This window comes from Pseudophryne corroboree, chromosome 4 (genome assembly GCF_028390025.1).
Source record: "Pseudophryne corroboree isolate aPseCor3 chromosome 4, aPseCor3.hap2, whole genome shotgun sequence".
NCBI lineage: Eukaryota > Metazoa > Chordata > Amphibia > Anura > Myobatrachidae > Pseudophryne > Pseudophryne corroboree.
The window spans coordinates 750,322,037-750,334,430 of NC_086447.1; positions in this window are offsets into that span (position 1 = coordinate 750,322,037).

A 12,394-nucleotide genomic window follows, 5' to 3' on the forward strand; every position below is an offset into this window, starting at 1 on the left:
CCCATTTATACTAAGACAATATTTATTATTTAAATGATTTGTCCTGGAACCAAGGAGTGATACTGTATCCCAGCTTTTTTTTATTTTATTTAAGTATTACATGTTTGTAAAGTTGCCCTGAATGCTAAAACCACCTCTGAGCAGAATAACTGTAAAATACAGGTTTTCTTTCTCGCTACTGTAGAATAGTGTAGATATTTTAGTCAAGTCAATATCTTGGACAATATAGAATAATATACCATAGTATATGTCAAAGTCAGAAAAATATCACGCTACACACTGCCATATTTGCACCTCATGCGAGTGCCTGTTTCACGTTCATGAGCCCTGCCGTGCGTGCGCATACTCGCTGTTGCGTGCACCCGCGGGCGCACAGTGTGCGCATTTACGGTAAAGTTTATGTGCGTCTGGCGGGCGACTCGTTCGTAACATATTTTACCTATATAATGTATTTTGTAGATTATGGTCCCTTTGATAGAATCTGAAAGTTTAGTTAAGGTAGCATGTTCATAGACAGAGAGATCCCTCTTTGTTTGATACGAAGGGTCAGACAAGGGTTATACAGTGGTGTTTAGTATCCATCGGAAGAGTATTTAATTAGCAATATTCCGGTGTTGGTTTGAAGCAGATTAATCGCTCGTGCGAATAGTTATGGACATAAGAAGTTTATGTACTTTTACTATTATTTGTACTTACTTATCCATGCGGCGGGAAACCTAGTTTCCCACCCACCTGAGCAGTTGGAAATAGTCACAGCCCACCTGTATGAATCAACCTATGACCTTTTGTTATAATGCGAAGACGAATTCCTGTGTCCAATGAACAATGAGATTATAGGGACCATTGAATTGTATTGTGTGTGGGGCATAAATAGACAAGCCGATCATATCCAGCTCTCACTCTTCAACGGTTCTCATTGCTGATAATCGGGAGCTGGATATCCAGAGGCGCATGCGATCGTTCCCCTTGTGCGTAAGTTTTCTCCGCAATCATATTGTCTTTATTGGTATTGTGGGCCATATCTCTCTCTCTCTCTCTTCTCCTCTTTCTCTCATTTTCCCTTAAACCGTACTTGTATTGTATTGTATTTCCTGTGTAGTTATCTGGTTAGTTAGTCTATGTTATATTGGTAGTGTATGACTTGTATTGTATTATTCTTTTGCAAGTATAACATTCATATAAGGCGTTAGACCCTAAGCCCGGTATTTGTGTATTTCTTATAGTGTTAAGTATTCTCAGAGCGTCGGAGACGCTCGAACAGCTTTAAGTTAATAAGGTTACATTGTGTTGCATCTACACCCCACCATTACACTAAGGTTTTTCTGTATAATACATTGTTCATGGTTTACATGTAAAGGTTTAACATTGTGAGCGTCTGCGCCGCTGGTGATCTCCTCGTGGTACCGAGCGTCAGCTACGCTATAGCGAACCATAACGTTAGTCGGCAGCCAATAGCGGGCCTGCCTGTGATCTCTTGGCCGTGAGCGAACGTAACGCGTGAGCGTCTCGACTACGGCTAAGCGATTGTTACGCAACGTGCGTACCCTTACGGTACTCCAGACGTCAATAGCGTACAGTGTTCTTAGGCCTCTTAAAGGGTTTTAAGTAAGATAAATATTTAGCTTTATCAATTGGCGGCTCGTCCGTCCTTCACATATCTGCACTAGGTAATTTCAGCAGACATTATCCATCAGCAAAGGGCGGGAGATCATATTCCTCGTAGTGCTGTCTGGATAAGCGTCTGCTTCGCTTAGTAAAGGGTGCTGAGGGAATCCGGAACAGGAGATAAGAACAAAACGCTAGTGTCTTTTAAAACTTTATTTTCTGTCTTGCGTACGCACGCACGCATATATCTGCATTTCTTTTCATTCGTGTATTTTCATATCACTCTCCTGTTTGCGATTTCACAATTGTTAACGGGCTAAGAAAGATTTGTTGCTATCAGTAGTGAAAAAGTATAAAAGTAATACATTAAGGGATAAATTGCAAAGCACGCACGCAGCTCTACCTAAAGATACAAGGAGAGATTGGTGTGGTGTTCGGTAGATGATCGAGGATCATCTACATTGATAAACGTGTAAAATTGTGTTACGGTGGATATTTGCTTTGTGTACACGTGTCTCTAACAAAGGGTGAGACTCGCGTACGCAACTCAAAGGCCGACGCACGCAGCGTATATTACGCAACGGAGCGTCCGGGTACGCCCACGTAACTCAAATCACACGCTAGTGTTATTGTAACAGGCGAAAAGGTGGCAACGTGATAAATAGCGCAAGTCTATTTTAGTGTCCGAAATTTAAACTAACAGATCCTTCTCCAAATTTACAACACATCTGGTCTAAAGGAAAGAAATTTCGGCGCAGAAATAGAAATAGAAACAAAAGTGTACATGTGGTGAGTGAGTGTTTGCATATATAAGTTTATACAATTTTTTTGAGGTTGAACCACAAGAAGTCGAGTTCTCGCCGGGTACATACGTGTAAGTGACATGCACGGTGGCTAGGGAGGCATCCCTTGTTAAATATACAAAGAGCATTAGAGTATAGCAGACCAGGAGGTCATACTGTAGCACAGACCAGGAGGTCCGGAATTGACCAGGAGGTCCAGGTACAGCAGACAAGGAAGTCCGCTATAAATTAAAGAGCACAACCCAGGGGGTTGGTGCAGAACCCATATAGGCCATTAAAGCTCATGCTGAAGGAATTCGCAGCCGCAATTTTCGATTCCACTGGTCGCTCCGCACATAAGATTAGTTGCTTATGTGCAGACTGATTGTACCGCACGTAATTGTGTGCATTAGTTAATCTGACCAGTACCATTTGTGTACGAAACGGGTCATAAACGCTATTTGTACATTCTAACGTGATTTGTGTAATTTTTTTTTTATTTTAAGGGAGGTTCGCTGGTCACTCAGGAACTATCCAACAACCGATACTTGCTGGGAAACACGCCCCAGTAAGTAAAGGTTCATAGGGGCCCTAGGTTGGGTACAACAGCTCTGGATACAGTGATTGCAGTACTGGCCAACGTGGGCGAGGAGTGAGTGGAGTACTCGGTAAACTTCGCCGCCGGCCTGCCCCGGACATCTTGGTTTTTGTAAGGGTTCGCTGAAGAAAAGCAACACCTGCAAGTTATGGGGGCCAGTTGTTCAGGTAGGGGGCGATCAACCTCGGTTCGGGTTGATTTAGTAAACCGACCAATCGGGTCGGCAAGGTGTGTAATGTGTGAAAAATACGGTTCACACACAGAGGTTTTATGTGATGAATGGGAAAGAATGACTGTACATGACGGGGAGAAGTTCCCAAGAGTAGGCAGCTTTAGCCCAGATGTGTTACTAAATCTAAGGAGAAGGATATGTCTCATTAAATCAGCAAAGAGACGAGTTAAACATTTTGATTATTTACAGTTATGGCAACGGGAAAGTGAATTGCAAAGAGAGTTAACTGACATATCTGACTCTTATCTTGGGAGGAGAGACAGGGCAATGGAGAGGATTATGGTTGCGGAGAAAGGCACAATGTTGAACAATAAAAACGCACTTAGCAACTGTATTATAGATGATAAGAATAAGTGTAATAAACATAACAATGATAATTGTAATACTGTTAAATGTACAACTATTAACCTGTGCAAGTCGCACCCCATGTCAAACTTCCCTCAGGAATACAAACGAGAAAGTGAGCCCAGCACGATGTCGGCACCTCTTCCAGCAGCCATCACACAAGACATCCAGGTGGACGCGACCAAATCGGTAAAGGCAATAATCAAACCCCCTAACGGAGGGTCAGGTGAGGTCGTGTCCACAGGTACGTACAATGTTTTATATCACGCACAAACAAATGTACCCCATATTGTAAGACCAAAACAAGGTGATGTAATTGAGTTTGATCCTGTCAGGGTGATCACAGTCCCCAATGGGAAGACTGACGATCAGGGAATCATTCCCGTCGGGGACAGTGCAATGCGCTGTCCCTGGTCCCGGACCGAATTGAGATCAATTATGTCTGAATTTCCTGATCCTAGGAAAAATCTAGTCGCATGTCAAAGGTTCATTAAAGAACTAGGAAACTCAACAGAACCCACCAACAAAGATTGGCGGACAGTGCTGAGGGCATGTTTGCCCTCCGGTGTTGACTCTGCGAAATTTATTACTGATTGTCAATTAGACACAGAAGTACATCAAATGGAGAAACACAATCAGGAATGTATTAAGCAGATTAACCGACAGTTGGAAGTATATTTCCCTGCCGTTGTCAAGTGGAATTAAATTTTCTCCATAAGACAAAACGAAGGGGAAAGTATTTCCAATTATTTCAATCGAGCACTGCAAGTAATGGCTAGGAACACTGGGATCACAGACATCAAAACATGCGCACAGCATAGAGAAATAGCGGTTAAGGTATTAATGAATGGTTTAAAGGAGGTATTGAGAACAAGGGTACAGACCACCAACCCAAACTGGAGAAATATCTCGGTGGCCGCATTAAGAGAGGCCGCTATTGATCATGATCGAAATATCACCAGACACAGGGAGTCACAAAGTGATAAGTTAATGGCCGCAAGTATACAGGCCCTAATCACAAGACCACTCCAACATAAGCCCCAAACCCCTGCGAGAAATTCAAATGTGGAAGTCTGTTACAATTGCCAGAAGGAAGGTCATTTTGCAAGAGATTGTAGATCAGGAAGTAGACAAAAGTCACATCAGCCCCCTAGACAACAACATAACCATGATATCCAAGGAAACAGGGACGTACAGGGAAAACGGTTGATGGTGATGAGCATCCGAGCGTTTGAGGAGGCATCAAACCAACCAAGACCTCAGGTCATTGACACTTGGAGGAAACCCAGGGTTTGTTATCTTTGTAAAAGAGAAGGGCATTATGCCAGCAACTGCAACAGCCCACATAAAGTCAGACCCCCTAGACATGAAAATGGGCAAAAGTTATGACACACCAAATTATAATCAGGGATCATATAGGAAGAATTTTGTCCCACACTCATGATATGTAGTCAGGAAAGGTGATCATTAGGACTGATGGTAAGCCTGAGGTAACGGTTAACAAATTGGGAGGTCATTCCCTGAAGACACAGGAATGACCGGGTGAAACGTTGTAAATGTATCTGTTAAATGTTTTTCCTTCTCTCCCCATCTCTGACGATTATTGATAGGACTCAAACATTGCATATCTGCTTGGTCTTTGCAGAAGTCTACCAAACCCCAGCATGACCTATCCGCATCAAGGTATCCTGGCCAGATACAGAGGGTGGAGTATGGAGGTGCTGGGGGGAGGGACTGCGCAAGGAAACCATTACACATGTAGATATGACAGCCTGATGATCTGACAATGTTTTAAAATGTTTGAAAATTTTTTTTTTTCTGTTGTTGTTTATTGATGTGTTATGATATATATATATATATATATATATATATATATATATATATATGAATTGTTCTCTCTCTCTTTTGTTTTTTTTGTTTTCTCTCTTCTCACTCATGTTTTCATGTTTTAAAGATGGTATGTCACACATCAGTTAGACAAATGGTAATGCAAGATTTTTGCTCCTTACAGAAAGATCGCTGGTTTGGAAGGAATATTACATCACCGGAATGTTCATTTGGAAGACTGAGAGACAGCACCTTTGAGATGACAGCAGAACAAGAAGAACAACAAGACTAGAGAACTAATTATCGTAACAAGTTTCTCTCCCCCTCAAACTGTTTTCCTGTACCCCCATTACAAATTTCTTCTTTTCTCCTCCTGTAAGATGGACTTGCCCCAAGAGACTGTGATATGGATTTTCCTGTTGACCATGATGTTGACCAGAGCAGTCTGTTCCGGCGAGAGTACCATGGAGGTCGAGAAAGGATCCAGAAGGGTTCTGATGACTGAGACGGAGGTGTAAATTTCCAATAGCAACACAACCACCAAGCAAAGGCGAGTACCGGAAACGATCTAGCAGCCATGTTATTTGTAAACATTGTGAAGGATTGTTAGCTGAAGAGAACTGTATCTGTAGGCTCTGTGACAGTGTAGTTGAGGATGGATGCATCAAGAGATGCCAATCCAGTTTTAATATCCATATGGACAGGCATCCATTGAGTGACTATCACTCCTTAGTGGGTAGTGTGTTAAATCAAACAGATTGTTGGGTATGCTCTCAAGTACCTCAAGGTCATAGCAAATCAGGACTAGTACCATTTCCTTTAACGGTAGGGGAGGTACTTGAGCTAAAGGGTGGGAGACCGGTGGACAGGAGGTTTAATATCTCCAGTCCTCCTAGTTTGAAGCTCCACCAATATCATGTGGATAGATCCCTAATATGTTTTAACATTTCCAATCCCCGAAAGCCGGGAAATTGGGAAGTGTCATGGAGTAACCAAACCATGACCTTTTCATATAGAGCAGATAGAATGCAGACAGATACAGAGCTTATACGCCACATAGCCAGTAGAGAAAAATCTTTACGATATAGGTATACCCTAGGAAGTAGGATTACGAGAGTTGGAGAGGTATCACCAGGATACTGTGCACATATCGTACAAACTGATACGTGTACCAGACAGATGGGAGAATTAGGGTTAGGAGATTTCACATGGAAGATGTGTAATATGGTTATGTCCTACTCCGTCCCATATGTTCTCCCCGATGATGCATATTTCATATGCGGGAGGAAGGCGTATAAGTGGCTTGCCCCAAACTCAGAAGGATTGTGTTATATTGGAAAAGTACTGCCTGAAGTAATGACTGTATCACATGCCAAAATGAAAGATATACACCGTGGTGCCCAAGCTCCTTATACTCACACCCACTACGAGCACGTAGTTAAAAGGCAACTGACAGAAAGGACAGAGCATTTGGCCTCTGACATGATCCATGAATCCACCGGGATTCAGGTCGTACTTGCGTTAGATTTCACTCGCACCGCTAGAGGAGTGCTGAACTATAGATATATCTCTGCGCTTGCAAATTTGTTAGACAATATCACAGAAATGTATGATGACACGTTTAGGTATACTGGAAGAGAACTTCAAGCTTATAAAACAGAACTGGTTCAGCATAGAATGGTTCTTAATTATCTCACAGCAGTAACAGGTGGATATTGTGTCACACTGGCAACGCAGTACTGCGTGAAATGCTGCACATATATAACGAATAGTACCGAGGATCCGGTCGAGGTCATAGACCAAAAGATGGACGATATTCTCCAATTAAAGTGGGAATTTTGCAGGAGACACAATCTCACCCTTGCTGCTGTGGGTAATGAGCTGACTGGTTGGGTGTCATGGTTGAACCCGCAAAATTGGTTCTCTGGTTTAGGAGAATGGGCTCAAGGAGTCATAATGGATGTAGGGACGTTTCTCCTATGTATCTTAGGTGTTGTCATAACGATTGGCTTGATATTTAGATGCGGTCAGGCTTTAATGAAGTGCAAACGTAGTACCAGGGTAATGAGTCTAAGGAGTGAGGAAATTGTAATTCCAATGGATTTGATTTATGACCCAACTGTAGAAACAATGATGTGATGAAAATGCGATTATACGGTCCGTTTCTTTCACCTGTTTTTCCGGTTTTTCCAAGGTAAAAAGACCCACTTTTGACGAGGAATTTGATGACCCTGTATACAGACAACTGATGGATTAAAGAAGAAGTTTTGACAACCTTATACACAGATATTTGATGAACTATGCCATAGACCCCCAGTTTCCCTAGAAATTTTAAAATTACGCTAGCCCAACACTTTTGTAAGTCTATGGACATTGACAAAGCTTTTTTGCCCACACCTTTTGGCAAAAGCCCAAAGAAGACTGCATTCAACAGACACCGAACAAGACTTCAACCGACAAATGTTCATTAACCTGACATAGAATACCACTGCATTTACCATAATTGTGTCTTACCTTCATCTCTACAACCTTCAGGTAATTACACACATAGTCGATAGGGAATACCCGCACAGATATCAGCAATCACATATTCCCCCATTCATGTATCATCAACTAAAATGTGCTCCCCCATTTTGTTACAACCACAGCCTAAAAGAGCTCGGTAAAGTTTGACAGCGCATCCACAGACCCGTACCACGGGATAAGAAGGCATTCGAATGTATACTTCGCAATACCTCGAAGCTTGATTTAAAACACGTACGGCACGATGATACATGACCCCCCCCAAACATGGATTCATACACACATGCTTCTGCTATCTCAATAGGTCATACCCTTTTCCTACCTTCTCCTCTCCTCCCCTACCCAATCATAGAAATGTATTTACACTTGACATATATTTTTCTCTTTTTGAAATGTTTTAGGAAGTGGCAGTTATTGTTGACTGCCAAAGGGTGGACTGTCAAAGTCAGAAAAATATCATGCTACACACTGCCATATTTGCACCTCATGCGAGTGCCTGTTTCACGTTCATGAGCCCTGCCGTGCGTGCGCATACTCACTGTTGCGTGCACCCGCGGGCGCACAGTGTGCGCATTTACGGTAAAGTTTATGTGCGTCTGGCGGGCGACTCGTTCGTAACATATTTTACCTATATAATGTATTTTGTAGATTATGGTCCCTTTGATAGAATCTGAAAGTTTAGTTAAGGTAGCATGTTCATAGACAGAGAGATCCCTCTTTGTTTGATACGAAGGGTCAGACAAGGGTTATACAGTGGTGTTTAGTATCCATCGGAAGAGTATTTAATTAGCAATATTCCGGTGTTGGTTTGAAGCAGATTAATCGCTCGTGCGAATAGTTATGGACATAAGAAGTTTATGTACTTTTACTATTATTTGCACTTACTTATCCATGCGGCGGGAAACCTAGTTTCCCACCCACCTGAGCAGTTGGAAATAGTCACAGCCCACCTGTATGAATCAACCTATGACCTTTTGTTATAATGCGAAGACGAATTCCTGTGTCCAATGAACAATGAGATTATAGCGACCATTGAATTGTATTGTGTGTGGGGCATAAATAGACAAGCCGATCATATCCAGCTCTCACTCTTCAACGGTTCTCATTGCTGATAATCGGGAGCTGGATATCCAGAGGCGCATGCGATCGTTCCCCTTGTGCGTAAGTTTTCTCCGCAATCATATTGTCTTTATTGGTATTGTGGGCCATATCTCTCTCTCTCTCTCTCTCTCTCTTCTCCTCTTTCTCTCATTTTCCCTTAAAACGTACTTGTATTGTATTGTATTTCCTGTGTAGTTATCTGGTTAGTTAGTCTATGTTATATTGGTAGTGTATGACTTGTATTGTATTATTCTTTTGCAAGTATAACATTCATATAAGGCGTTAGACCCTAAGCCCGGTATTTGTGTATTTCTTATAGTGTTAAGTATTCTCAGAGCGTCGGAGACGCTCGAACAGCTTTAAGTTAATAAGGTTACATTGTGTTGCATCTACACCCCACCATTACACTAAGGTTTTTCTGTATAATACATTGTTCATGGTTTACATGTAAAGGTTTAACATTGTGAGCGTCTGCGCCGCTGGTGATCTCCTCGTGGTCCCGAGCGTCCGCTACGCTATAGCGAACCATAACGTTAGTCGGCAGCCAATAGCGGGCCTGCCTGTGATCTCTTGGCCGTGAGCGAACGTAACGCGTGAGCGTCTTGACTACGGCTAAGCGATTGTTACGCAACGTGCGTACCCTTACGGTACTCCAGACGTCAATAGCGTACAGTGTTCTTAGGCCTCTTAAAGGGTTTTAAGTAAGATAAATATTTAGCTTTATCAGTATACAAGAACTGGTGCTTATATCAACACCTGCTTTGACAAATAGAACTTCTGCTAATACAGGTTGAGTATCCCTTATCCAAAACGCTTGGGACCGGAAGAATTTTGGATATGGGATTTTTCCGTATTTTGGAATAATTGCATACCATAATGAGATATCATGGTGAGGGACCTAAGTCTAAGCACAGAATGCATTTATGTTTCATATACACCTTATACAAACAGCCTGAAGGTCATTTTAGCCAATATTTTTAATAACTTTGTGCATTAAACAAAGTGTGTGTACATTGACAATGCTAAATTCCTTTGTCGTATAAACAACCCTTTATGAAGTCTAAGAACACTGTACGCTGCTTACTTAAGAAGTACCGTAAGGGTACGCTATTTGCGTAATGATCGCTCAGCCGTAGGCGAGACGCTCAAGCGTCACGTTCGCTCACGGCCCAGTGATCACAGGACAACACGTTATTGGTTATGACTAGAGTAATGATTCGCTATGGCGTAGCATACGCTCGAGACCACGAGGAGGTCACCAGCGGCGCAGACGCTCACAATGCTATACCTTTATGTCTAAACCTTATACCAATGAGATACACAGAATACCTTAATGTGAATACAGGGTGTAAGTGCAACCTTGTGTAACCTGACTAACTACAAAGCTGCTTGAGCGTCACCGACGCTCAAGTGAACACTTAACACTATAGAAAATACACAGATAAATGTTTAGGGTCCAAAGCCTATTAACTGTAATATATCTAATATACTTGTAAAAGGGGATAACAGTACAAATGATACACTACAATATAACAGAGACTTCCTAACCAAAATACAATACTATCTAATACAATTCAATACTAGTCTATGGGAGATACGAGAGAAAGAGAAGGGAAAGAGAGAGAGAGACGGAGAGAGATGAGAGAAATTGGCTCACAGAAAGACAATGATTACGGAGAGAAACTTACGCACAAGGGGAAACGATCGCATGCGCCTGGACATCCAGCACCCGATTTTCAGCAATGAGAACCGTTGAAGAGTGAGAGCTGGATGTGGTCGGCCTGCCTATTTATGCCCCACACACAATGCAATCTCATAGTCCCTACAATCCCATTGTCCATTGGACGTCGGAATTCGGCCCTGCATCATAACAAAAGGTCATAGGTTGATTCATACAGGTGGGCTGTGACGATTTCAAACAGCTCAGGTGGGTGGGGAACTAGGTTTCCCGCCGCATACCTGAGTATGAGTAAATAGTAGAAATGGACATAAACTTCTTATGTCCATAACTATTCGCACGAGCGATTAATACGCTCCAAACCAACACCGGAATATTGCTAATTAAATACTCTTCCGATGGGTACCAAACACTGCTGTATGACTCTTGTTAGACCCTTCGTATAACACAAAGAGGGATTCCTCAGCTCAGGGACATTCTATATTAACCAAACTTTCAGAAACTATCAAAGGGATCATGATCTACAAACTACATTAATTATGAGAATATGTAACGAATGAGTCGCACGCTACGGCTACATAAACTCTACCGTAAATACGCATACCGTGCGCCCGCGGGCGCACGCTATTGCGGGTATGCGCCTTCACGGGAGAGCGTACGCATGCGCAGCACGGACCAGTGTGCGGTGCAAATATGGCAACGTGCATAGAGACATTTTTCTGACTTTGACAGTCCACCCTTTGGCAGTCAATAATAACTGCCACCTTCTAAAATATTTAAGGAGAAAAATGTAAGTCAGGGGTTAATTGATTTCCATGGTGGGGTAAGGAAGAAGAGAGGAGTAGGTGTGAAAAGGGTATGACCTAGTGAGAAAGTAGAAGCATGTGTGTATGAGTCCATGTTTGGAGGGTCATGTATCATCGTGCCGTACGTGTTGTAAATCAAGCTTCGAGGTATTGCGAAGTATACATTTGAATTCCTTCTTATCCTGTGGTACAGGTCTGTGGATGGGCTGTCAAACTTTACCGAGCTCTTTTCGGATTTTGAACAAAATGGGGAGCACATTTTAGTTGATGGTACATGAATGGGGGAGGTATGTGGTTGCTGATATCTGTGCCTGTATTCCCTATCGTCTATGTGTGTCATTACCTGAGGGTTGTAGAGATGAAGATAAAGAACACTTATGGAATATGCAATGATATTCTATGTCAGGGAAATGTACATCTGTCGTCGAAGTTGTGTTCGGTATCTGTTGAGAGTCGTCTTCTTTGCGCTGTATTGCTCCTTGGGCATGAGCAAATAGCTTTGTCAGAGCCATCGGATTTACAAAAAAATGTTGGGCTAGCGTGAGTTTAAAAATACTAGGGAAACTGGGGATCCATGGCAAAGTTCATCAAGTGTCCATTTCTCAAGTGGTCAAAATCCTTCTTTGGTGCTTGTCTGTTGTCTGTATAGCGTCTCGTCAACTTCCTCGTCCAAGGGGGTCTTTGTATCTTGGAGAAAAGCAGAAAAACAGGTGAAAGAAACGGACCGTATAATCGCATTTTCATCACATTCTGGTTTCTATCATTGGGTCATAAATCAAATCTAGGTTAATTACAGTTTCCTCACTCCTCAAGCTCATCACTTTTGTACTTTGTTTGCACCTCATTAAAGCCTGCCCGCATCTAAATATCAATCCAATCGATATAACGACACCCAAG